The sequence below is a fragment of the Numida meleagris genome, chromosome 10, assembly GCF_002078875.1.
Source record: "Numida meleagris isolate 19003 breed g44 Domestic line chromosome 10, NumMel1.0, whole genome shotgun sequence".
Lineage (NCBI taxonomy): Eukaryota > Metazoa > Chordata > Aves > Galliformes > Numididae > Numida > Numida meleagris.
In genome coordinates, this window is record NC_034418.1 from 19,233,297 (window position 1) to 19,258,933 (window position 25,637).

A 25,637-nucleotide genomic window follows, 5' to 3' on the forward strand; every position below is an offset into this window, starting at 1 on the left:
AGTTCCCAGAGCCTGCCTGAGATTCTGGAGTAAAATGTATGCTGGTTTTCATGAAGGCTATTTGCTATTGCACCTCTCATACATATTGTATCCCTTAAAAATGCAAATACACCTGCCTGGCTGAGAACTACACAAAGTAGGTGTACTGTTTCTTTGTGCTCTGGGCCCTATCCTCAGGTTTTCGAGGTCACGGTGTATCTCCTTGTTGACCTCTGCGCTGTTCCTGCACAGTTATTACTTCTCGTGAAGTTCTTAATAAATTATACTGAAGGTACCTGCTTTGGGTTTAGGTCTGTATGCTAGACCTGCTAAGATCTTTCCCATTTTTTTTTGTCTAGAAGAGGATTTCTTAGTGTTTCCTCTTTTTTATGATGTTTTGCTTTAAGATTTTTTTAGAATTTTCCATGCACAACGTGTGAACCTTGCCTGTGCAAAGGTAATTCACTCACTGTGCAATATCTAAGTTCACCTTTCTAGACGTTATGTTGAATACCAATAACTCGGTGAGATGATATAAAAACTCATTCAGACTTCATCTTGAGGCTTAGTTCTCGTATAGTTGGTTTTAGCAGCAATGGCATCTTCCTTTGAACGCCAGCTGGACGTGGCTAACCCTTCCTGTGCAGGAGGACCAGCAGCTAACAAGGTAGAAGATTTTCAGGCTAAGAAAGCTACAATATTACAAATGCATTATAGAATGATGTAGACGTGGTCCTGTAGTCCATAGCATGGCAGAGGAAGCAACCATTACAAATCACTTAAATAATTGAAACATCTAGAGTTTGGGAATTGAACATGCTGCCTTTCCTCATCCTGCTGTATTGTGCCGAGGTTGCTTTGCCCCTGACCAGACATGACCTGGTTCTAAATGCTGTTCTTATGCTGATCTCTTTTCTCTGTTTATTCCCTGACTTTCTCTCGTTTAGACCACAGAGATTTCTCACTGTCTTCAGAATCCATGTAATGAGTTTGTATAGTTTTTTTACCTTCTTCAACATGTAGCCACTCTGAAATGTGCAATTGACATAGGAAGCGTAATGCTGTGTACCACCTAACGTGGCATCTCTGTACCTATCAGCGTTCTCGGGAGATTCCTTATGGCACCGCCGGTGTTACTGTGACCCTGTCTTACCACTGTGGCATAAGCCTGGAGAGGAAGGCTCTCTCCCTCTGTAACATTCGTGTCAGATAAGAAGCTAATAGTTGTGATTTAAAGGGTCCTTCTGAGGCTGGGAGCAATTACCATGTCAGCGCAGGCGTTCCTTTGCTCTGTCACGCTCAGGAAGTCACGTCACTTCCCTGCCACGGAGCGGTGGTGATGGTTCCCTGTTTATTTCACAGGAGCGCTGAGAGCACTGGTTAACACTTCTCCGTCATGGGCACGGTGCTGAGTGTGACGCGGCTCCGTGGTTGGCTGCACTGAGTGGCAGCGTCGCAGCCAGCCCTCAGCTCAGCCTTCACACCGCCCCGGCGGGCACCTGTCCTGCGAGAGCCCCGGCCCTAATGCGAGGGGAAGCCTTATTCCCGTGGAGAGTATTTGTTTAAGAGGATTTCCTTTCTCATGCAGGGATGGCAGTAGCCATGCCAATAAGAGTGGGAGTGATTATGAGAGATTGACTGGTGGAATATAATCCCTGTGCTGTACTGATCTGATCTGGTGAAGATTGCGTTTCAAAGGTAGCAGCTCATCCCGCTCCAGGAATGGTGTTCCACCCACAAATAGGGCTTAATGAGATCCGACAGGCCTGATTTCTCTGGTGATACAGTAAAACAACAGGACCGATTCTGATGGTTTGGGGTCCTGACCTTTAACAAGGCCTTGTGACGTAGGGCAGGCTGCCCAGGAGAGATGGAGGGGCAGGAGGCCGGGGGACAAGGTCGGCGGATAATGAAGTGGTCAGCATTGGATTTCTGTCACTCACGGTGGTTAAGTACAACAGCGAGGGACTGCAGCAAAAGGAACTGCTAAAGAGCACACGCAGAAAGGAACAGAGGCAGGGGAGCCTGGGGAGGATCTTCGTTACCTTCTGGGGTGAACTCGTACGGTCCGAGTGACTTTGGTAATGAAGATGGTGAGTGCAGAAATCATGCAAAGAGTGAGAGAACAAGAAAGGAGCAGGAGAGATTAAACTGAACAGTGAAGGAAATCCAAGGAGACTCTTAATTTGACTGAGCATTGCAATCAGGTGCTGAGAGGGAGCAGGAAAGAAATCAAAATAGAGGTAGTGAAATAGAGGGCTGGAGCAAAGGTGACAGGAGCAGGAGCCCTCGGCTACCCAGGCAGGGCTGCAACGGCCACTTGGGGCCGGCTGGCCGGTGGCAAGGACACTGCGGAGCGCCGTGCTGGACAGAGAGCTGCTCGCTGTGGTGGTGTGGGCCCGATGGCCGCCTGCAGCAGAGCCCCGGCCACGCGTCCATCAGCCGGCAGCCTCGGCCTCGGCCGTGCTGAGGGCTGCGGGGGCAGACAGTCTGTCTTCTTCTGAGTTCCTTTGTGCTGCTAGATCTAAATTTAGAGTGACTATTAGCTAAGAAAATAACCCATTTGGAATCAACCTTCCTGCTGTGAGTTCGAACAGCAAAACGGTGAAATGTAGAGGAAACGAAGACCTGTTACTAAAGGGGTGCTGTCAGGTGATTATGTCCAAATTTAAGATTCATTTCCTTTGCAACTATGCTCCTTTATACCTGGTTTTGATAGATTTCATTACAGTTTTGCTACTGTGGCTATCTGGAATGCAACCAGTAGGAATTAAAAGCATTCGACCCAACACGGAAGAGTTATATTACTGCACGACAACCCCAAAATTAAGCTAACAGGAAACAAAAGTGAAAATGTTAGTCTGAGCATGTTGTTCAACTTAGGTAAGATGCTAAAAGCATCTGCAGTGATCATTGAAGAGTAAGGAAACAGATTTAAAAACACTTTGGGCTCGGTGGCATAAACTAGTTTTATTTACATGAAGAAAAGGTAAGATATTGTTTTAATGTTGGTGGTCCCTTTATAAATGTTCAAATTGAGAGGCCCACAAAGAACGACATCGTCACATCAGACGTGTACAGTGGGCTCGTATACAGTATAACCTTTAGTGCCAGCTGCACAGCTGTAAGCAGGAGGACACGGAGCAAGCTGCGGCCGTATCTGCTGCAGCCCATGAAAGGTTTGCTCCGTACGTGACTTTTTCTTTATTTGGGCTTGAATTGTTGCTTTTTTTTCCTCTTCTAAATGGGAACGTGGAAGCCAGGCAACCTGTTAGAGTGGTGAATTGCATGATTACACGGCATTGTTTTAATTTGTCTTTGGATGAATTCTCATAAGCTTTCATGAGAAAATCTCCCATTAGAAGCATTCATTTAATTTAAGAACAGTTGGGAGAGGAAGGGCTGAGATGACAGATGGAGGACTGTGGGTGTCTTATAAGGGAGAGCAGAGCTTTTTGTGTTTGTCTTTTGTGGCACATAGTTGCTGTTCTCTGCTGCTTCCATTTTTTTAATCTGTGCTTTTTGTGCAGTATTTCTTAGAAATCTCTCCTCTTTTGTCCTGTAAGTCTAATAGATTTCATTAGTTTTTCCTGTACTGTGCCAGCTTTAAAACATAACAGTATAACATCATATAGAGATGCGTCTTGATAAGCAAGCAGAATAAAATGGGCTTTAACTCTAACGTGTGGATTTCAATCCAGTTTTGAACTGCATACTATTTTGCAGGGAAACATATGGAAATACATAACTGATTTCTTCACTGTGTAAAGCTTCTGTTTGTCCAGCGCTTGGTATGTGCGTACTGAAGACAGTTGTCTGTATTTTGATAATCAGGACTTAACACCTCTTTTAACTGTGGTTAAGTTATAATAGCAGATAATTTGTAAATGCCTCCACATTCGGGCTGTCAGGCCCCTTCACTGAACTAACTGGAATTTAAAAGCAAATTTAAATCTTGTTAGAGTAAATTGGAAAACAGCGAAATGTGTGTTCCATCTAAAACTTGCTTTGCTCTGCGATGTAAGATGCAAAGGCCGAAGTTCCAAACATCCGTCTGGCGTGTTCTCACAATGCTGCACACGAATTTCTTTTCATCTGTGTGCGCTATCCCAAAATTTGCTCTGCACTTAACAAACCAGTTGATAAGAATAGCAAAGTACATCCATTGGATTCGTGTTACTTTTCTGTGAAGTTTGTAGTTTAATATGACCAAAGCAGAATTCCACCCTTCTCCACAAATTCTTTCGCCTTTCACCATTTTGAATGATTTGATCATTCTGTTTAAACACAAAAATCTCTTTTCCAAGATGCCATCATCTCTCGCTCACATTCCTGCAGCCACTTCTTTTTGTTGTCACACGTTTCAGTCCATATAAAACACACTGCCGTAACGCACTTTGTAGCCTTGTATTTTTCCACGGTATCCACTCAGATCTCTTATTCTTTCTCCATTCCTCCTTCTAACAAAGCATGCTTCACATGCATCACTTTCAGTCTTATCCTTCCTGTTTCACTTCATTTTCCTGTGCTCTTCCTGTCAGCTTCCTCACAAATTGGAGAGGACCACCTATTTCTCCTATAATTCTAACCCTGCTGGTGGCAGGGGATTGGGACTTGATGATGCTTTAGGTCCTTTCCAGCCCAAGCCCTTCTGTGATTCATTCTGTGATTTTTCAGTCTTATGAAAACATCTCAATACTTTCTTCCATTCTGTGTCATCCACATCTCTTTCCACAATCAGAACTGTGAATTCTGCTTTTCTGTCTTCAAAATCTGCACTGGACCTGCACAACTTGACTTTTTTTTCCTTTAAAACGTGTTATTCCTTAATTCCGTCATCGCAGTACTGAACTCAGCAAGGACCTATGTGGTGGCCGTGCTGCAGCCGCGCTGGCTCTGGCAGGGTGGGAGCCGAGGAAGAGGCGCATGGCGTCCTGCTCTGCTCCGGGACGTGGGCAGCGCTGGCACGGCCGCCTCTCCTGCGTTCTGCCAGGAGACCTCTCGTCCTGGTCAGCTCCTGGGAGCCCCCACCGGCTCCTTCCCGTTCTCTCAGCCCAGCTCTGCAGGACACGCCGACACCTTCCAGCTTCCTTTTTTCCTCCGTTATTGCCAGCTCTGTTACAAACTCCTTCTTAGTGGGTTTCCTAATATCGGCTACCCCAGCCCTGGAAACAATTATCCTCTGACCCATTGTCTTCATGAGGAGATGGATAGGCAGGGACATTCCTACATCTGTCTTTTCCCGCTGTCCTGATTTATTACTTTGTAAAATAATGAAACATTAAAAAGGTTGAACCTGAACTGAAGCTATGACTGTGACACTATTAATCAAACTGTTGGAGAATTGCTTAATATTAGGTGCCTTGAACACTGAGCCAGCCTAAAAGTTGGCCTGGAACGTTGTCTAAATGTTGAGTGTGGGGCCCAGGAAAAACAGCTCTCGATTGCTTTGTGTTCTCTTACAAGATGTGGCCTTACAACGTAGCAGAGCCCAAAGCAGCGCTGAGGCTGAGGGCAGCAGGCGGCTGTAGGGATCGTATCTCTCTGCTCCTGGCACGGCAATGGGCTCTGGTGGGATCGGGCTGTCGTAAGACGTGTCTCAGCTGGCAGGGGCTGGGAGATCCGTGCCACCTCAGGTGCAGGGAGCTGAGTTACACTCGGCCTTCTCCCCAGGAGGCGGCGTTCCCCGCAGCCCTGCTCCCCCAGCAGGCCGTGCTGTCACCGCATCCCTTATCTTGCGCCGCGCTCTCCTGATGTCTCAGTTCCGGCACACAGATGCTATCTGGGAAGCTGAGCTCCGGCCCCAAAAATATTTAGTTAGCAGCCATTCCGTTAAGTGGAATTGACTTTTTATCGGCTTTCCTCTGTACGGCTGCCACCAGCGAAGGCCGTTTCCTCCTTCCCTCTCTCCGGCTGTCAGCCCGCCCCGCGTTCCTATCGGCAGCCGTTAGCTCTGATCGATACTGAGCTCTGTGTAACAGCTCACGCACGGCTGCCCTCGTCCGCATCGACCGCAGCCCTCTTCCAACAGGTAGCCAGCTCCTGCGGCAGCGCCGAGATAAACACCGGCTTCACTCCGGGCTGATTCATTACGGCGGCCTTCAAGGAGACCTGGCGCCCTGCTGCAAAGGCTGCCCGAGATCAGAGACCTGACAGCAGTGTCTCACCGCCTGAGATTGTCAGACCTCGGCATTTCCCTGCTTCTTCTGAAACTCAGCCCATAAAAATGATGTTATCCAAAGACTTTCAAAATACCTATACAGAAAATTGCACTTCAAACTAATTAGTTAGTTGCGTTTCTGAAAACTTAGGAGGTGAGTGCTGATTGGCAATGGGGACAGGATGCCATGGGCAGGGAGCGACCCCGGGGGGACACCACGGCCCCCGGCCCCAGGCTGGCCATGGTTCAGGAACCAGCAAACGTTCTGAAGGAACCTCGGCGGAGAGCTGCAGCATGGGAGAGGCAGCGATGCTGACACGCTCTGCTCAGCAAATGTAAATATCGACTATCAAGTGATCCATCCAAGCTGAGGCTGTTCTTTGCCTCAAAGAATGTTTGCTGGGTCTCCACCAGCCTTTGGGGAGAGAAGGAGCCCACCCTGAAGCTGGAGAGCTGTCAGGTGGCTGCAGAGCGTGGGCCCGAGCGCAGCTCTGCCTGCACACGTGATACACACACAACTTCTGCTCCACAAGACAAACCCTGGACGAGAGTCCCTTTTTGTGTGGGCTTGGAAAGCAGAGCGGAACATGCAGAAAAGCAAGAGCCTTGCCAAAGGTGAAACACGCAACCCTTAATCAGGCTGTTACATGGCCCGCAGAGCAGACACATCCAGTGCTGAAGGCCCCGCAGAGGGCGGTTAGCAGCGGGACGGCAGCAAGCCGCTCCGGGGTGCCATCCCCACACCGGTCTGCAGAGGCACAGGGCCTGCGGAGCTGCACGGCTGTTACAAACTTTCCAGTGAAATGAGTGTTTATTATTGTAGGTTTGATGCTGTTCCCAAAAGGACCTCATCAACAAGTAATAAGGCCTCAAGAGAGCAATTAGAAACCTGAACTTTTAACTCCCTTAGAACCACGGTGCAGAAGGTAGCTTTTTCTTCGACGTTAGGGTATGCAGCCAAGTATCTTACTGAGGAAGAAACACCGAAAATCTGAAATTAGAAGTAGCTGCATACCAGTATTTAAGCAATGAGATACAGGACTTTCTGCGGTAGAGTGACTGTATGGCAGAAAGCAGCAATGGTGTGGGGGGAATCATGCCCAGATACGCAGCCTCCTTCAAACCTGTTTGTTTCACTGCTCTTCCTAGCGGTGGGCAATCACCGAGCGTGTGAGGTGCCAGCATACTGGCAGCTTCTGCCTCCCTTAAAAAAACATGACCTCATTTCTCCCGCTTGTAAAATATCAATAATATTGTCCTAAATAGTAATGGCAGAAGGTGGAGATGCTTGGTTTGTTTGAAGCTTGTTTTGAATATTTTGGATAGGACATTTCAGACAGGAACTATGTTAAGTAATTCTTGCCATAGAAAGTCACATGGCTGCTGGAAGGCAAAGAACTTGCTCAAGAGTACAGCTCTGGCTCAGATGCACCAGGGAGCGTTGCCTGAAAGGGCTGACATTCCTTACAGCCTGGCAAAGCGCCCGGCTCTGCGGGCCTCTGCATAGGTATTATTTGAAACTTAAGTGTATTTCTAGAAGATGTTACAGAGTCAAAGTTGGTTTGTTTCTTCCCTCGTTTTTTTTCAAACACTGCATTTGAAGGCTGTTTCCCTTCACAGAATATATGTCCGCGCATACAGAAGAGAGCTGCCATGCATTTCCTTTTCAACAGGAACTACAGCGGAAAAGCAAATGCTATTCCCATGCAAGGAGCCAGGGAGAAAAAAATCGCATGCCTTCTAGGATTGTTTGTCCGTTCTGAAGCGTTTGACCCTCAGCAGCCTCAGGGGGTTCCCAGCTCATGGCAGGAGCGCAGCCCGGGCAGCGTGGGAGCAGTGCTGGCGGCAGCACGGCCTGGGGCTCCGAGGCACAGCGCACACCTTCCCGCAGTGCTCTGCTGAGCAGCTCAAAGTGAGCGTCCTTCTGTTGTGCGGTCTTTGCTGCAGAAGTAAAAATAATACCGAGTAAACAGGGAGAAGCAGGAGCGGTGCCTCTGTAAGGACTGACTGGGATTCCTGTGTCATTGCTCTGTGGAGAGGCAGCAGCATGGCCCTCCGCTGGCTGCGCTGCGCCGTGGGCAGCGACCGTAACGCGTGGAGGTGGGACGCTCCAGGAGCATACTGCGGTGCAGTGTCCAGGGCACGTACTTTAATATACCATGTTTTTCTCTGGAAGATACGCAAAGCAAACAGACTTCGGCAGCATTCACATGGCGTGTCGTGACGCTACATGTATGTACCCAAGTGTTTCTGCAGCCAGCAGTTACGGAGCTATTGGGGTGAGCCCCTATTCCCTTTTGGGGCAGCAGAACCAGCCCAGAGCTCAGCTCAGCCTGGGAGCAGGCGGTGCCCACGTCCCAGCAGTGGGTGGAGCAGGGCCTGGGCTCCAGCCCTGCGGCCGCGGTGCTAACACAGAGGAGCACTGAGCAGGCTGCCAGGGCTGAGCTGGACACCGTGGTGTCTTGCTGTAGCAGAAATGCTAAGTCACGTCCTGAAGCAGTGATGGAGCACCTGGTGGGAAGGCAGGGCCAGCCCAGGGGAGCTCAGCTGCAAGCAGTGCACCTGAGTGACTGGAAGGGGTGGAGCCAGGATGCACCCCTTCCTTTAACTCATTTAAGGGTTGGTAGTGGAGGGGTGGGTGTCTCATTGGAGATCCTTGCCTACCTGAGGTCTTTCAAAGGTAAACAGTTCTTTTCCCTTTGTTTTTGTGGCTGCTGCATGTGGCCTTGTTCCTGTTTGCTGTAGCCAAAGGCTTTGCCACCCTGCTATTATCATTGTGCCTTCCATCCCATTATAGCATTACACCCCATCTTACATGCATTTAAGGTCTTGAAAATCATCAATGTATAAAATGGAGCCAGCAGAGGGAGTGAAATGCAGGGATGTTACGTTGCCTGTGGAACAATGAGCTGAGGGGGTTTTGGTCCAGTTGCTGTGGCTCAGCCATGCTTCTCAGAACCCAAAGCATAGGTACTGTGGCTCAGGGCAGGGCTGCAGGTGGCGTGGGTATGAAGCAACAGGGGCAGGTTCTCACTCACAGGAGCGAGAGGCTGTCTGCTGTCTCATTATGAATGTGGGGGTTTTTTTTTGTTTTTTTTTTGGTTTTTTTTTTTGTGGCTAGCACTCTATCTTTACAGTATGAAGGAGGTATGCAGAAGAACCTTTGCTTCTCAGATAGCTCTGTAAGGGGCTGCCAAGCACTGTTGTTGTAAGTAGGTTCAATTGTCAACTGTGGTGGTCAGGCACCCTGTGGAACCTGGACTGAGAGGTAGAACACTCTTGTCCTGGCTCCTCCAAGGCCTGCCAGACTCCAGCAGACATCAAGTTATGCACCACTCATGTAATCGAGGTTATAAATCTATTTGCATCCTCAACAACAACAAAGGTTGTGTTAATATTTTCTTATGCAGACTGAAATCTGTGAATAGTAGTAGCATAAAATGTGAATCCTACAGCTGTGGATCCACAAAGAGCTGTGCTTGTTGCTCCAGCACTGGCTGTGAGTTGAGTAGCACAGCTCTGTTCTCAGCTCCCAGTGCATGTGAGCAGCCTGGCTGCTGCTTCTGCATTTGCACAGGGCTCAGAGCACAGCATAGCAAAAGCAGAGAAACTCTGCAGACTGAGCTGCTGTCCTAATTCAGAGTGGATATTGGAGTAAGAGGTGACAAACTGTTACGTTCCTATGAGCAATCCAAGTCTGGCTGAAAATGAGATGGAATTCCAGCTGTAGAGCCCTGTCCTCTTCTGGCTCTGCAGAAGCAGCAGAGGAACTTGGCCAACAGGTGTTGACATCTCACCCTACAGATAAAAACCTCAAATTTTGTTGGTCAGCTCCTGGGGAAAGTGAGGGCTGAGCTGCTGTGTCGCCTGCGGAGCAGAGCCTGGAGAAAGCAGGCCAGTTTTATGCTGCCAGCTATAATGTAGATTGTTAGACTGAGTGTTTTGTTTTCATTTAGAGGAAGTGTGACGTCGTCAGTCAGCAGGGCCCCAGCAGTCAATGCTAAAGGCCCCCTGAGCCTGTCGTGTTCCCACAGCCAGCCGTTTGGAGTCAGGCCCAACAGCGGGCTGATGAGATCTCAACTTTTTACAGACTCTTCTTTCCAGTATCCTGTGCCGTTTTCATACAGAACCTGTTCATATAGTCATATACTATGTGCATTATTTTTAGAAAGTTTTAATCTGTGTGTTTACACACAAGTCTTCAGTGATACGTTTGTTACAGCAAAATACAGAACTGTGACAAGCTGGTAGTCACAGTAATTGTGCTGAATGCTGTGGAATTAGGTTACAGTAAGTTCTTCCTCCTTGAGATGAGTGTTTGTGCATGTACCAAACAACTCTGCATCAGTCTTGAACCTGTTAAAAATGAGAGTCAGAATAACCACTGCAATATGGAAAGGTAAAGTGACAACAAAATGGCACTTGGCCAATGTTTATTAATCACAGAATATGATACGAAATCATAAGAATAACCACCAAAAGGTAAATAAATTACTCAGCCTACTACTTATTTTCATGTACGGTTTGACACAGAAGCTGAAGCCATGAATGATTTATACCTGTTTTAACAATAATACTCATTTTCCTGAAAGATGGTCAGCACTAAGGCTGCGGTGGGCACCGTGCCAGCTGTTGAAAGGTTAATGTCTCAGCAATACATTGAATTATGAATTATACCAGTCCCAAAATGGAAGGTTATTAGCTCAGTATGTTTAATTAGCCCAGCTCAAACTTTGCCATCTGCTAGCGCTGCCCATCACCAATGTACGGCCACGTGGAATAGGAAGGTTGGGGGTAAGGTGCTGGAAGCAGGATACGTGCTGCTGCTGCTGACCACCCCCAGGAGCTGCCTGGGGTGGCAATGCTCCAGCACCTCTCAGGGCCGGGGCTCAGCCGCACAGCTCTGGGTCCTGCCTGTGACAACCAAGCTGATCCCCAGGCCCCAGAAGGCCCTTCACGTTGCACAGAGTTCAGGAAAATCCACAAGAAGACTACATGGCTTGTTTTCTCTTGAGTCCTTGGGACGAGGTTTCCTGGTAAAACGTCAGATTAATGTTTGCGAATTCTAATTAGAGTTGTACCCAGTTGTGTTCTGGTTACATCACAGTGTTCCCCGTGAGGGGAAAAAGAAGAAAGATGAGAGCCCAGTCTGGACCAGTATGCCTCAGAATTAGGGGAGCTTCTCTAGAGACGGGTCTGGAGCTGTGGCAGCCGCAGGCACGGGCAGTGCCATGGAGGGGGCCCAGGGTCAGCAGGGCATCGTGCAGGAGGGGGCATGTGGGGGGACGGCCCGCGGCACGGCTCCCTTCCCGTAATGGTGCGAGGCTGCGATATTTGGCTTTTCAATAAATATTGAAATGTTACTACTTTGCTTATTTTTGTAAGAAGGAGAAAAGTAAATAAGTGTTTCGTATCTTTATTAGCTAAGATACTGTGACTTTTAAAATACTGAGTATTGCCTTGATTAATTATTCATCATTATTATAAAGGCACTTTGGGGGGGTTATATGTTAAACCTGAGGTCAGAAGTGTGCCCTCAAAAGTGGAATGCACAAACAGCATGGGAGATTTTGAGGCTGTAAGAGGCCAAACACGCTCTTATTTTTAATTCTTCTTTTTCTAGGTAGGAATACCTCACCAAGGAGGAAAGAAATTTGAATGGACTTAACGCAGAGCCTGTGCAGCTCCCGCTGGCTGGATGCTAAAATGAAGAGGGAGTTTATTCATTCCAATTGCAACATGGCCCACCAGAATTAAAAGGTGTTTTAACCCATCAGAGAGGTTGGATCAAACACTGATTCACCAAAACTTGTCTGCGTGAAGAGGTCCATGTGATTCTGCTGGCTATGAAGTCGTCATACTTCTGTGTTGTATGTGAAGAGTCTGACAGAAGTTACAAGGCATCCAAGTCAGCGTAAGAGACAACATCAGGTAGAAACTTGATTCCTTTCTTAATTTCTTTACAGTAATTGGTTGTTCTTCTCCTGTGAAGTTTTGCTGATTCCCTCTCCTTCACTTAGTAAATCCTGTGCACTTTTACTTTTGAAGCATATGGTGTGGCTGGAATATTGGAGTAATACATAACAGAGTAAAACCTGCAGACAGAAATAGAAAGTAAATGGAAGATGAATTGATCAGAGGAAGGGCAAAGGATGGAGGGGATAAAGCAAAGGGAAAGAAAGACAAGAATAATGCCTTACCTATGTACTATAATTATTTATTATTTTTGTATAGTGCCCAGGGTATACAGGATCTGTTTTGGTGAACAAATAGGGAAAAAAGAGTTCTCAGCCCCAAACAGCAAACATATTAATTTATAGTCTGACAGCCCAACTAAACAAGTGGTCAGGCCAGGGTGACAACGAATAATTTAGCGCTTATGGAGCATGAGTTACTTTAGTTTGGTATCCACACATGTGTATGCCATCAGATGGAAGTCTCTTGCTTTTGTAATAAGTTAGTGTAGAAGAAAAATGTTTCTCTTAGGAAAGTTCTGAGTGAGAGAGTGTCTGAGGGCACAGACAAGTGTTTTAATCTAGAGGAACAAAGAGACTGCCATTTTAATACGTCGTAGAAGGAGTGACAAATTTAACCGCAGCCTTACAGCAGAGGCATGAGGGAGCACTGCAAATCACCCCCTGGCCAGCCTACAAGGAAGCTCGTAGCGGGCTGAGAAGTGGTGCGGAGTAAAGAGAAAAGCAGAGGAGACAGGAGGAAAAACTGGAGCATTCGCTCTGAGCCATCCAGAGCTCAAGTTTCTAATGAGCTGTCCAGACAGGACAGCAAGGAGGTGACCTGAAACAACACTGCTGAGCAGGAGAGATTCCAGGGGAGAAGCAAACCACAGAATCGAGGCGGCAATAGCAGAGTTGTTTTCTAGCACAGTTACTTCAGTTTCAATTGCACTTTTATTCCAAAAGCAAATTCCAAAGTTTTATGTCCATAAAGGTTTAGACATAAACAAGAAAGAAGTCAGGAAAGCGGTATGTACTTGTATAAACAGTTCCACTTTATAATTAATGCTGGAGATCAGGGAAGCGGGAATAGCTGTGCCTGTGTGGTCATCCAGATTTACTGTTGGCCTTATTAAAGCCTAGTTCTACAATAATTTTGTGCCCAGGTAGGGGCAGAAAGAGAGAGAGCAGGATGCCCCCAAGCAACCCATAAATAGTGTGGTGAAGACAAAGTGTTTATTACTTAGCTTCACAGAGGCTCTGTAAGTGCTCTCCCAGGGTATGTGTACTTGTACCCCAGATGCCAATTCTGCAAATTAGCATTATTTCTCAAAATACTATGTAAACAGAAGTATTTAAATACTTGATTTCATCAGACGGGGTCCCACATAGAAACACCAATGTCTTCCTTCTGCAGAACGAGCAGAGGTTTTCGTTGCCTTTCTGTTTCTCTTGGAGTACTGTTACTGATGAAAAAAACTTGCAGGATCTGGGATCTTTTCAGAACTTCTGCGGTATTTTGCCCCACCATTGCCCCCTGCCATCTTTCTTCCTCATCTTCCCCCTCCCTGTACCAAAGTAGCCATTAGCCTTTGATCTGAAAACTTTCGAGAGACAAGGTGAGATTACAAACCCATCAGTCTGAAAGAGCAACTCTGGGGCTTGAACTTTACCATTTGTCACTGAAGTGTGCAATTTCGAATCTTCTCTTTAGTAATTTAAATGACTATGCCAAAAGCTATTTCAGGGCTGAGACACACAGGGAATTACAGGGATGTGAGATCCTGTCAAATAAGCTTTGGGATGTCCGTTTTCTGTAAGCAGGAAAGCCACCAGTAAGTTCAGCTCAGATGTTTGATAATGAATTCCTGCTGTATCGTTATGTGTCCTACAAGTTGTTGAAACTTTCACAAATGTTTTTTTAATCCATTTTTGCATTGCATTTCACATAGAAACAGGTACCCTGGTTTACAGGAGAACAGTAAAACAATGTGAGAGGAGAGACCCATAAAACCGTCTTGAAATGACAAAATAGTTTTCTTGGATAAAACATAATGGAAAAAACTATGGCTGTATCAAGCTTTTCCAGAGCTAAAAGCAACTGTAGCATCCCACTGGGAGGATGCACTGCTGCCCTGTTCCATGGGATAAGGATACACTTTTAATTCTAAGTGTTGCAGGATACTGGGGTATGAAATCCTTCCTACTATTGCAGTAGGCACTGAGCAGTAGATTCTTTAGTTCCTTCCATGGAAATAGGAAAGAAAGAAAAGAGCAAATGAGAATGATCAGAGATCAGTGTGAATCTGTATGATTTTGTGGTACTCCATGTGGATGTTACCTGCGTGTGGGGAAACACACTGGGAGAATTTACACGAACATCATTTGTGCTCTGCACCCTCAAGTCAAATCGGTATGATTCCCATTCTAGAGGCTGGGCAAATAGGACAAAAAGTGGAGGAGGGTTTTGAAGACCATCCTCACATGCCTTTGTCTCGGGGCGCTTTTAGCATGCCCTGTGTTAATGCTGTGCTGGTCCTTCAGAGCAGACAGAGAGTCTGTGGCGCAGCTAGGAATAGAAGCCAGGCCCTTCTTCCAAGTCCCAGAGCCTCAAGAGTATTTTTAGGCATTTAATACCATTAATTTCATACTTTTTTTGGGCAAAGTTCTGAGAACCAAGATCATGCTTCCTCCTGAAATAATTTTTATAATTATACTTCTGTGATCTTGGACAGTTTTTTTTTTTTTCAGGGAATAGTATAAGTTTGGCCTCATTTAGGAACAAATGGGCTTCAAAATTAGATTTGGGAAGAGTTCTGTGTGGATAGTGCTTTTGTGCAGCCTCAGAGTGTGATTAAGTATACAGAGAAGATGGTGTGGGCTGTGAGCAGGGCTTCGGCAGCCGGACACTGAGGCAGGGGAGCCGTGGAAGGCTTCTTTTAGTGTCCATGAGCTTCAGATTTCTCTTTTGGAATCTCCAACAGGCAAAATGCTGTGCTTCTGTATCTTCAGGTACAAAACCTTGTAGATTTAAGTACAGTGAGACCATTGCTGTACACCAGCTTACCGATAGGTTGATGAAAGCGATGCTAACAGACAAGAGGCTTCCAGAAGTGCCGGCAGCCGGCCTGCAGTGTGCAGCCGCAGTGCTGAGCCCTTCCCAGAGAGCTCACAGCGCCCTGGAGAAGTGCACTCATTTCCTACATATGGTCAGGTTTTTACTATGCTAACTCAGCAGTCAGTTCAAGCTCTGCTCCTGCATCCTATCTATTATTAATTAATTGATTTCCTATAAGCTCGTTATTTCGATTGCTGTAACTTCCTCACAGTGTGCGGGCAATGGAAGGCAGTTCCCGTCACAAAGAGCAAACACGCTGAAAATGCCCACGCAGACACAAGTGAAAGAGCACTCCTAGGAGAAAGCAGATGAGCGGACAGGTCGTGGCATGCTTGTGCCGCAGTTATCTCTTTCTTTTTGGTTGAACACCTCCAATTCCCAAGAGCGTTTGCTGTATGTATCCTGTCCCCAGTTCCTTGGTCACCCACAGCCGTTCTCTGTTCCTTCTGTCCCATATCGCAGCCACCTTGTGTGCCCTTCCCTCTCTATGCACAGTCACTAAGATGGGCAGATGCGAGGAGCAGCGTACTGTTGGTGGTGCAGGAAGAGGTTGAGGAGTGTGTGGGGTCGGACAGTGCACGCGAAGGAGTTCTGCAATAGCTGTGCGTGTGCTGCAGTCATCGGGGTGCGTCTCTCCCAGTGCCAAATGTGCTTATTAGAGTGCTAATGTCCTGCCGGTGGAATCCTGCCTCTGAGTGTATTAGGGTAATGAGTTCACACCTAACTAATGGAGACTTAATAGAGTTCCTAACAGGCTGCCTTTTCCCCCACTGTTTATGACCCCGCGGGCTGGAGCTGTGAGAGGAGGGAGAGGCCGAGGCTGCCTGGTCCCACAGGCTCCGCAGCCGCTCTGGCCTCTGCCTGCCTCAGGAGTTGGTTTCCAGGGACATCATCCCTCCACCTTTCTGCAAGGAAAAATAAACAGTTTGAGGCTCCTGCGTCTTTATTAAACATTTCCTTCAAGCTGCATACTTTGGCTGTGTGCCCAAATGTACTGAGAAAGCTTCCACAGAGCAGCTCGAGGCCAGAGCCTGGCTGCCGTGACCAGCAGCCCCGGCAGGGCCCAGCACCTGCGGGAGGCAGCGTGGCTCTGCTCTGCGATGCGGTGTTGTGGCCATGCTGCGTGGGAAGGTGACAGCGAGCATGGGGCAGCTCGGCTGTGTGGGGCTGCTGGCCGACAGGCCTGGCATCAGCGTGGGAAGGGGTTTGCAGAGCTGCTGGAGCTGAAAGGAAAAGCAGTGATGTTTTTAAGGCTGTTGCAGCAGATGGATGGTATGCTGGCGCTTGAAAGCTCCGTTCTCTGCCCGCTGTCAGCGGTGCTTCAGCCGGCTGTCAGTGTGGGTTTGGTGTGGGCTGAGCCCTGCCCAAGTGGAGTGCCTGGCGGTGCCGAGTGGTGTTGCCAGGCCAGGCACGGTGTGTCTGCAAGGAGCAGTGCCTGGCCAACCCTGGGCTGTGCAGGAGGGGCTGAGCTGCGGGCAGCACGGGCACAGCGCGGGGTGATGTCAGCGCTTCCTTCAGGGCCGGTCATGTGCGCCTGCCAGGTAAACAGTCTCGAAATAGCTGGGAGGAAGGCAGCGGATGGAGCGCCGCCGAGCTGGAACGTGGCCTCCACCCTTTCCTCGCCGTGGCCATCCTCGTGGGCAGCTCTCCAGGCCTGGTGCTGGGCATGAGGGGCAGAACTTCCAAATGCTGGGGCAGAGATCACACTGAGCTCTGTCGTGTAGTGCAGTTCTGACATCGAGGTGGCACTGACAGTGCAAGCAGAGGCTACTGGCCAGCAGGCGGCTGCTCTGGAAGAGTGCTGTGTCCCCGCTCTGTTTGGGGCCTGGGGGAGGCCATGGGCCTGTGACTGCATGGGGACCCAGCGCTGACTGGGTGCGCAGAGCCCTGCTGTGCCCTGAGCTGGGAACAGGTTATACTGGGTGCTTATGGTGTGCATAGAGGCTCACTTATATCATGTGAAGCATTCGCAGCAATTGAACAACTGAAGATCAGGTATAGAAGAAGTAAGTGCCAGGAATATTCTTAGTTGCCTCTTTCACTTAGTTTCCTCATTCACTAGAAACATGCCTTTTCTGTGATGCCTCTCAGAGCAGCCTGGCAGTTAGTAACTGCAAGTGAATTAGTAAAAATAAAAATCAGTAAGAATAAAAATAGAATTAGCAGCAATATAAATTAGTAACTGCAATAAGAACTACAGCACTGCTTGGAGATGGAGTTCTGTCAATCCCCGCTCACTGAGCACAGCGCGTGGACCAAGCCAGGGGAGGCCTGGCCCCTGTGTCCGGCGGCTGCAGCTGGCAGCACAGTGCTGTGTGTTGCTGTCCAGGATGGGGCTGTGTGCTTCCAGGTGGGACGGAGTGTTTCTTCGGGTGTTTTCCAGGTGTGACAGGATGGTCCCATTAATCCTCCCTGTGCGTGCCCTTTCTGGAGCGGCAGGAGGACACTGTAAGAGTAGAGCTGGGAGTGCAGTCACAGCTACCGCTGACAGCCAGGTGCCAGCTCAGCACTTTCCTTTACCCCACAAAACAAAGCTGCCGTCATAGCAAGGACCCATAAAATGCACGGCATTCCGAGTGCGGAGATTAGTGGTAATTTTACAAGGACTCAAATAACGTTGGTCTGCAGGGTGCAGCACTGCCTTGAAAGGGAGCAGCAGACATTTCCCCTGGAAGCAAGTTTCCTCTTTCGAGCAGTTTGCAGCTGAAGCGCAGTGTCAGATTGTGGCACAAATATCCTATCGGCCTTGGGTTGGAAGGCGGATATCTGATACCTCTTTCTGTTGCCGAAACGCGCTGCTCAGACAAGGCTCCCAGCACAGTTATTTTTTGAAGCATTATGTAATTGGATTGCGTGGTCAGTAGTGCTTCCTTAACGAGCCTTTCAGCGAGCCCTCCGCCTGCTGCAGCCAATCCTCAGCCCTCTCATACACACTCACGCAGGCTCAGTCTGGAGTAAACTCGCTGCTAAATACAGTTAGAGTGCGGATGGAGCGGGCTGGGAATAGACCACTGCCGCTGCGGAGCTCCCCCCGGCCACTGCCTCAGCCCCGAGGGGACCACGCGCAGTGCCACCGGCGTCCTGTTTCCCCGGTGTGGGCACGGACCGGGGCTCGTGGTTCCCGGGGGCTGGTCGCAGCCTCTGCCACTGCTCCAGGCCCTGAGTGACCCCGGGGCCCTCCCTTCCCTTGCCCTCCCTTCCCTTCCCTTCACCCCATGCTGGGTGTCAGCGGGCACGCAGCATTAGGAGCTCGGTCCCGGTGCCCCCGCGGTCAGGCCATGGGCCGGGACTCGCAGCCCGCAGCCGCCTGGCCCTCAGCCCCCGCTGGGCTGGGCAGGGTTTGGCCGACTCTCCGGCCGCTGTCCGTGTGCGGTTGTGGCTCTGCTGAGTCACCGCTTCCTGTTTGTGATTGCTGACTGGTGGCAGCAGTTGCAAAGCAATAAGAGATATTAAAAAGTGTGAACTTCCACTGGGACCAGAAGATACAATGGGGGCCGTGCCAAGAAATACACTGCGGCCGGCGGCTGTTTAAAGGGAGGCCAAGCCCTGTGCACCCCGTTCCCTGCTGCAGGAAGTAGGAAAATGAGCGTCACCGCCTTTATCAGGTCTGAACCCAAATAAAATTGTGCTCGAGTGCTCGGGCGCGGTGGCTCCTTTCCTCGCTCCTTAGGGCCGCGGCCCATCCCGCCCAGCCCCCCACCTGCTGCCCCAGCTGCCGGCAGGGCGCGGGGAGCCCCCGTTCACCGCTGAGCGGTTCTCCTGCAACGCTGACGTGGTGCTGAGGGAAGGGGCTGCTTCTGAAGGCAGCCATAATGCTCCTGCCATTCTTTTTTATAATGGGAAACATCCCTGGGGAGGAGCATGAAAGTATATGAGGAAGGTGCTCTCTGGTCATTAGGATCTAAATGCAGCATCCACGCAGCATCTGTGCGTCTTCATATTATGTTGAAATCTGTCTTACGGTGCTGTTACTCTGTGGGCATTTCCCTGTCTGTCTTTTTTTTGCTCGAGCATTTGGAGTCGTTCATCGCCAGTAGTTACATCTCCAGCCACAGTCGTCGTCTCCAAAAGTTCTTTCTCTGCTCTCTTGTTTATTGTATTTATATGGGCCTTTCAATTTGTACTTTAAATCCGTATTAACTTTTTGGCCTTTTGGAATATACATTCTGCTTATTAAGCTCGGCACGGGAATTAGAGGATGAAGTTCTATGGACTGTACTGTCAGTGGAGGATAGAAACGCACTCGTACTGCCCTGTTCTGGGTTGAAGCTGCAGTAACTTTCAGCTAAGAAAGCATGTGTAGCTTTTTTACTGGCGTTAGACTGATCCTTATTTTTTTTTAACCCTGTGACAGACACAAGGCTGAGGACTGGTGTAGAGAACATGTCTTAGGGAAAAAAATAAAAATAAAAAAAATAACCTCAGTTATTTCAACAAATACCAAAAGTGGATTGAGAGTGGATGAAGAAGAGGAGGAGGCAATAGTGAACACACAGTACAGTTCAAGCTGGCAAGGAGCCCTTTCTTGAAGAATGTAAGTTTAACCTTTAGCATTCAAGTGTCTGGGCTTAAGTGTCATTATGAGCAATGCTTTCCTCCAGCACAGCCACTCCTGCCTGGAGGAGGGTTCTGTACAACCCCATCTGTTTTCCCCTTTCCTTTACAGTGTACAAAAATATGTATTTGTGTGCTTGTGTTCAGTTACTTCTGATGGCAGCCCTATACGTGACAAAAGCAGGATGCTGCTGGCTCCTAGGAGGAGCTGCTCGGAGTGCTCAGGGAGGCTCTGGTGCAGCTTGTGCCTGATAGATCGAGTTCCGTGCCATCACCAGCCCAGCACTCGCTGGCTGCAATACTGGGCCGGGTCGCGTGCCCCGGCCTCGCAAGGGGAGCACGAGGGCTGCGGTGGGGGCTCCCACAGGCGCTGCTCCGCAGCCACCCCTTTGTTCTGGGCTCTCACCAGGTACCTCTGCAGCTCCTGATGCGTTCTGGCTGCAGGAAGGAGGAGGCTCTGCTAGTGGATTGCTTTTGCAAGAAGCAAGCTAAAATGAGGAGGAGGGAGGGATGGGCCTGGTGTCATTGCGCCCGTCCATCCCCCTGCCCCCCCGGTGCAATACAGTTAATCTCACCTCTTCATGGAGGCAACATAGAAAAGAATTAGAGAGACGGCAGCAGACAAATGTCAGACCTGGCTGCAGACGGACAGGCTCGATGTGCCCCCCAAATCATCTCCAGCTGTAAAACACTTCAGGGCTGATAGAAACCACACGCATCCCAGGCAGAACCGATCTGCAAAGCTGCATTCCAATAAAAATGCAGTGCAGACATAAAAGAAATGCTGCCTGGGATTCCTGTCCGGCTTTGGGGGCAGGGAGGCAGCCCCGTCCCTCTGCGCTGCTCTGCAAGGCCGAGATCGGGCCCTCGCAGCCTCCGCTGCCGCTGCTCCCTGGTGTTTGGTTCCCAGCTCCAGCCCTCGGAGGGCACAAATCAAAGCAGCCACATGGGCTAATAGGGGAGGGTCAGGGTTAGCTGCAGGGTACATTGCTGCCTGAAATCACATGCCGGCATCCGAATTTCAATAAGCACGCCTCATGTCTGAGGCTGTGCTGCAAATGTCAGATGTGCTTATGTTAAATACAGGTAATATTCTGAATGTACGTTTGAGAGCATGATTATTTCAGATACCTTGTCTGATGAATTTTGCATCTCGTATTTGTGATTTATTTTATACGAAGTACACACTCCCTTCTCGTTTCCACCTTTTGTATAAGCTCAGGTTTTAGAGGAACAAAAACATGTATGTATAAGAGGTAAAGATGAACTATTTGATTAACTGCAGCAAAGATGCTATATCAGATCAGATTTCCCACTGCTTACAGCATAGGCTCTGAGCACGCAGTTACTGTACAGTAAGTGCAGCTGGTATTGGTGCTCTACGTATCGAACAATTTGATGCAGGCTTTTCTGCAAATCTCCGTTTTAAATCTAAAATAATTTGGAGGGGAGAGGCGGCGGGGATGTTCCCTGAGGTGCGTGGTGCCCGGCTCACGGGGAGCTGCAGCGCTGCGGGTGGTGCTGGGGCCGTGGGGTCCCTGCCCAGCCCCGTGGGGAGCACCCCCAGCGCCTCGGGACGGCGCGTTGGTTCGTGGCCGTACTGACACGCTCTGGATGTTGTGGACACGGCCCTGTAAGGCAGGATTCTTCTCGGTGCTGAAAAGCATTTTTTTTTTTTTCTTTCTAGCTTAGTGCAAATTGTAATTTTATTTTGTAACTTATTTCCCTCTCTTTCCTTTTAAGATGGTTCCCAAACATTTATTGTGGGATTTTTCATTTAAAATAGTTTTCTAGGGAAATTACTGTGACAGTGATTTAATTGTTTAATTAAAATCTGACATTGATGACAACATAAATACAATAGGCATGAGGTGATATAGGCATTAAACAAGTGCAATTGTGGAATACATCCACCGAGTACACCGAGCATACAGAGCAGCTCACAAAGAAATGACGTTCAATATTTATCAGGTTAGTGTGTCCTAATTAAATGCCAAGACTTTTTTCTTCGTTTCTTTAAAAAAAAAAAAGCACAGAAACATACAGATGTATGCCAAGTGTTTATTTCCATCGCAGACACGTCTGCTTGTCTTGTGTCAGGGCCTGCAAAGAAAGCGCGTTCCCATTGAAGATGTGCTCAGTGACTCAGGGGCTGTTGCGGAGCCTGACCGTGGTGTGGGGGTGCGAAGGGCCGTGGTGTCCCACCGCTCCCAAGGCTGCGCTGAGCCCACTGATGGCAAAATGGATGGGCAGGTTTATTTTAATATTCAAGTACAAAACTACAAGTCTACCAAAGACAAGAGAGTAAACGGCGCTCTGAATTGCTGCGAATATTCCCCCCCCAGTCCCAGTCTCTCGCAGATCCTGCCGCGTGCGTTTGTTCTAAATACGCGTGTTCCCCCATCTCTCTCCCCTGCCCACAACAATACAGACGTGCTGCCAGAAGGAACGCACGTCTCTGCCAGGATTGCTCAGCAGTGCATCTCTCCAGCCCCGTTCTAAGCCCTGCTGCATTTCTGCATCCCAACAATGAATGTGCTGCTGCTGGAATATCCCTGTCCATGCCTCTTGCTGGGCGTCTTTAAATGGTATCAGATCGCTTCTGCGGCTTGCGCAGCTCTTTGCAATCAGTCGCTTCTCATCAGCTGCACTTTATCCCCTTTCCCCACACCTAAATAAACGCGTCTGCTCCAGCCCAATTCATGTCAGGCTTCCCCCCTTCTTGTGTGCAACTTCACACAAACAAACTTTCTGAATAAAAAGGCAGTGTACCTGGGCAGTGCTTTGAGCATAAGGTAATAACCGATGGAGCAGACATCCCAACTCCAGTGCAGGGATTTGATTGCAAATTTCCATTGCAAAGGAGGAGAGGGAACTGGAAATCTGACAAATGCCTTCAAATTGACCTGTGTTTTCACAATGCACGCTGTGTTTAAAATGAATGGCAGACTTTATCATTTGGAGCTCCTTCAAGGACTCCAGCCCTCTGCGCTTTGTTCTAATGCTTCAGACGTATTTCCAAGAAGCACAAGGCTATGTAAGTGGATGATATTATGGAGATTTCTTTTCTCCACAATAATTTTTAAAGCCTGAATTTTAAAAGCCAGCCTGGAACCTTCTCCTCGCCGCACCCACCCCACGGCCACGTGCTCGCCCCAGCGCCGCACAGGGCAGCCTGCAACCTCCCAAGCCCCACAGCCTCCATCCCAGCCCCACGCGCTGCCCCAGGGAAACTGCAGCACAGCCGTGGCTCCCCAGAAATCATTGCTGCCCGTGCAGGTCTGCCCGCTCCTGCCTCGGGACGCGCTTCGAGCTGAGCTGTGCAGCATTGCTGCAGGAGAGCTCCACAGCTCCTTGTGGAGCCAGGGGAGCTCGAGGCCGCTCACCCCTATGGTGCATCTCAAAGAAAACAGCCACCTTTGTGAAAAGTTACATCCAGAAAGCCACATGCACCGCCATAGAAGCCAAACATTCTGCGTTAACACTGTTCCTCTTACTCCTCATGTATTTTAACAAATAATTTTTTCTTTATGGCGCAGGTATTCAGTTCCATTCATTCAAAATAACATACAAATGAACAATACGATTGTACGTGCAAATACATCAGGCATGCTGCAAGGCAAAAAAGGGGGTTCATCTCATAATTCTGGCACCTCTATAAAGTTTCTTACAGGAAAAAAATCTTTATTTTTCCTGCAGCTCTGATACGGAGAGGTTCTTTTTACTGAGCACAGTAAGAGATATTTGAGCCAGAAATCCCATCCGTGGATATGTAGAGCCACACAGACGGAACCAAGGGGCTCCACAGACTGGAGCAGGGCTGTCAGGGTTTCCCGTTAGCACGGTGTGGCTCTCGCTGTATTTTTGGAACGGGGTTGTCTTTTTACCCAGCACAAAGTCTTAATGGAAGTAAATTTGCTAGAGGAGAAACGTGTGCACACATGTGTCTGAAGGCTGTACCCAACGATTACTGTACAAATTGCTCCTTAATTCCCTGGATGTGTTTTGGTGCTGCATAGGGCTGCTTGCCTCTCCGGGTATTCCTTGCTTGCGCCCTTCTTTGACACCCAGACCCGCGCACACCTTGCCGCCTCTTCTGGCGCCCTGGCAGAAATGGGAAAATGGGATCTCTGCCTTTCTCTGTGCTCAAAGCCAGGGCAAAGCTTCACCCCGTGCTCAGCCTGCACTCCCCTCCCGGCCGCTGCCGGCTCTGCCTGCGCCAGGGGACAGCAGTGCCCTCGGCCTTGACCCCAGCCGGACTGCGCCTGGGGGCCGCGGACGTGGGCTGCCCCTGCTCCCGCTTAACCCTTCCGCTCCCGGCGCTGACCCCGCGACCGCTGCCCTCCTCCCTTCGGGGCACTCGGGATCACCGTGGGAGCATAAAAGGACAGGAATGCGGGAGCGGCTGTCACGGGAGGGCACGGCGCGCGGCCAGAGCAGCACTGCGAGGGGAGGGAGGTTTGGTTTGTGTTAGCGACCCAGACAGATGCACTTGGGCATGTTTGCCTTTATGGAATCCATATGTTGTCATGGGAAATTAGAGAACGGCAACGCAGAACTAGAACGCACGACACAAATGCAAAGAAAACGCACAAGACTACCAGACTGCATCCGCGTGCGTGTGCTCAGGTGCCTATTTCCACAGCATCAGTTGTAGGTCCCTGTGCCACCTTCCCCACTTGTTTACTTTTTCTTCGCTCCACAGAAGCGTGCACTCGGGCAGCACCCATTCCCCGCCACCCCCTGGATCCGCAGCCTCCCCACACCTCGCGCCGAGCACTGGGGACGGGGGTGACTTCATTCTCACCCCAATGCCATTGCCAGAACACGTTCATTTCACACTCAGAACAGCAGTTAGACATTACGTGCACCTCCATACGCAGCGCACTGAGCAGCCCCAAACAATTCCGCCTGCCTCAGGGCTCCTTGCTTTGGGTATTTTTGCATTAATATTTTTTTTGGAAGGGTAAGTTCCTGCCCCGCAGAGCCGGGCAAACACACCTGGAGCAGCGGCTGCCAGATGGGAGCCAGCTCTGCGCTGGGTCCGTCCATTTCACAAAGCAAAGAACCCACAGCATGCGCAATTCAACCGTACACGCTCGGTGCTGTATTTATAACATTCAGACAACTATGGTACACACTGAACCTCGATCCATAACGCTGGGAATACCTCCAAAACACGAGACGCTTCCAGGAGGACCCAGCACAGCCTCCTGCAATTTCTAGGAACCGTTCCTGCTCTGTTACCCCCCCCATCCCTCCGAAGGGACGTGTCAAAATCTCAGCGACAGCCGCCACGCTAAGAAATACGGAACGCTCGGTACATTTACAGAAATACCAACAAACATGCAGCTTATTACCTTCAGTATAAAATACATCTACATTAAGGTTCTCGCAAATGGAAAAACTGACCGCAACTGCATTCCTTGTTCAATGCTATGAAACACACCGGGAAGTTAATTATTTGGGTTACTATTTAAAAGAGGGAAAAAGAAAAAAGAAAAAAAAAGCCATTTGAAAAGCTTCCTTAGATTTTCAAGAGATGATTTAATTCAGCTGCATTTCTGCCAGTAATAAAACAGTCTCTTATGGGAAGATGAAGAAAACATATTCCTGAATCCTGGACAGAGGTTCTCTGCCGGTACACCTCCTGAAATTGAGATTCCCCCCTTCCCAGCATCCACCTATATATTTTGCCAAGGTTGGGTTGGGAAGGAAAAGCTGCTAGAAATAGAAAAATTAAATAATAATCACAAATGGACGCAAACACAATGTGAAAAATGTTACCGTAACACCAGAGCAGTATTTATTTAATCAAACCAGAGGTTCTGCTGGGACTGGAGGAATGTTGCATCCTTTCCTAAAAAAAAAA

General features: G+C 48.9%; 1 protein-coding gene across 1 annotated transcript in view; it reads left to right on the forward strand.

Moving 5' to 3' along the window:
- The window catches only part of ZFHX3 (zinc finger homeobox 3), a 510,940-nt gene that overhangs the window by 340,894 nt on the left and 144,409 nt on the right, over positions 1-25,637 (forward strand). The window contains 1 exon segment of the mRNA XM_021408156.1: positions 11,763-12,070. The gene's annotated coding sequence lies outside the window, so the exon portion shown is untranslated.